This window comes from Petaurus breviceps, unplaced genomic scaffold, assembly GCF_028583685.1.
Source record: "Petaurus breviceps papuanus isolate PSGF00001 unplaced genomic scaffold, PetGlider_PUasm1.0 190, whole genome shotgun sequence".
NCBI lineage: Eukaryota > Metazoa > Chordata > Mammalia > Diprotodontia > Petauridae > Petaurus > Petaurus breviceps.
Window position 1 is genome coordinate 3,720,688 of NW_027185810.1, and position 2,437 is coordinate 3,723,124.

Here is a 2,437-nt window from a genome sequence, read left to right on the forward strand (position 1 = left end):
AAATCTGGGCTCAGATACTTAGCACCACACCCAGAAATAACTGGTCGTGTAACCTTGAGCAAGTTACTTAACCCTAATTGCTTAAAAAAAAAAAAGAATCCACTGATCAACTCCTGAAAAAGATCCCAAAAAGAAAACTCCTAGTAATATTATAGCCTGTTCTGGAATTCCCAGATTAAGGAGAGAATATTACAAGCAGCCAGGAAGAAACAATTTGAATTTTGTGGAAACACAATCAGGATAACTCAGCAGCTTCTACACTGAGGGATCAAAGGGGTTGGAATATGATATTCCAGAGGTCAAAGGAGCTGGGACTAAAACCAAGAGTCACCTACCCAGCAAAACTGAGTATCATGTTTGAGGGGGAAAATATGGTCATTCAGTGGAACAGAGAACTTTCAAGCATTCTTGCTGAAAAAACCAGAATTGAATAGAAAATTTGACATTCAGAAACAAGAAGCAAGAGAAGCATGAGAAGGTAAACAGGAAAAAAGGAAAAGAAATCATAAGGAACTTATCAAAGTTGAACTATTAACATTCCTACATGGAAAAACAATAATTGTAACTTATGAAACTTTTCTCAGTAGTTGTAGGGAATAGAAATATATATATATATATATATATATATATATATGTATATACATGTATGTCTATATATGAGGGTATATGGGCATATGAATACATATGTAAATGTGTGTATATATTTTTACAGGTATACATAGATAGAGAGCACAGGACCAATTTAACAGGAAGGGATGATACTTAAAAGGTGAAATTAAGAGGGGAGAGAGGAATATAATGAGAGGAGATGGGGAGAGACAGAATGGGGTAAACTATCTCATAAAGAAGAGGCAAGGGAAAATGGTTACAATGGAAGGAAAGAATAGGAAGGCAGAAGGGAATGAGTCAACCTTATTCTCATTGAATTTGGTTTGGGGAGGGAATGAAGTACACACTAAATAGGGTTTCTCACCCTCCAGGAGAGTAGGGGGGAAGGGGATCAGAGGGGGGATGAAGGAAGGGAGGGGAGGCTGGAGGGAAGGGAAGTTGAAAGCATCCACTTTTGAAAAGGGACGGGATAAAAGTAGAGAATAGAACAAGTGGGTGGTGGGATAGGAGGGAGGGAAATATAGTCAGTGTTTTACAATATATCCCCTATGTTATTGTTTTCCATTAGCTACACATGTACAACCTATACTGAACTGCTTATCTTCCCAGTAAGAGTGGGTGACAAGGGAGGAAGAGAATGAATCTGGAATTCAAAGTTTTAATATCAAATATTCACATATATATATGTATATATACTATTATTAATACTATTTTACATGTAATTGGGAAATAAGATATACAGGCACTGGGGCATAGAGATCCACCATGCCCTACTGGAAAAGTCGAAAGGGGTATGGGAGAAAATGTGGGAGAGAGCAGATTGGAGGAGGGGATATCCTGTGGGACAGCTATTTTGGGGAGGTGAGTAGGGGAAAAACGGGGAGAAAATTGTAACTCATAATCTGGTGGAAATGAATGATGTAAATCTGAAGTTAATAAAGCTTTTGAAAAATGAAAAAAAAAATCTGGCCTCAGACACTAGCTATGTGACCCTGGGTAAGTCACTTAAACTCAGTTTCCTCAATTATAAAATGGGGATACTAATACCACCTACTTCTCAGGGTTGTTGTGAGAATCAAATAAGATAATATTTGTAAAAAGTGCTAAGCATGATGCCAGGCACAGTTTATTCTGGTCCCTTACCTTTCTAGCTTTAAATCTAGAATCTTGTGATCTATGAATTAATTTAAACTGTATCAGTTCAGTTATGTCTGGCTGGCACCTGTGTGGCCTCCATGCACAAATATACACAGAGCAGAGATGTTATGAGCCTTCAAGAGTACCTCATTGAAATATAGGTGGTTCTTTACCATCCCAGGGTAATCCTCTCTCTGGTGTTTCTGGTGCTGTCTCTCTTTGCTTCTACTTTTAGGGTGTCACTGATTGTCCATGCCACTGTTGCTACAGATCTCTCAAGTTTTCCTCCCATTTCTTTTCTTTTTTTTTCCTGCTTCTCCTCCCTTTCCTATACTTCTTGATTTTCATTTGTAAAGGTAAAGGTTTTCTAGACGTCAGTCAAAATTTTTCTGTTCAGAGAGCCTACTAATCATAGTGCCTTAGGTATAATAATAATAGCTAACAATAACTAGCATTTATAATATTTTAAGGTTTGCAAAATACATTACAAATACCTGGAGGTAGGAGTTATTATTATGCCTTTTTACAGATGAGGAAATTGAGGCAGAGGTTAAGTGAATTGCCCTAAGTCACACAGCTAGGAAGTGTCTGAGGCAGAATGGGAACTCAGGTGTTTCTGACACCAAGTCCAGTGCTCTACCTTCTCCATCACCTAGCTGCCTTAATCTTACAATAATTCTTAACAATTCTT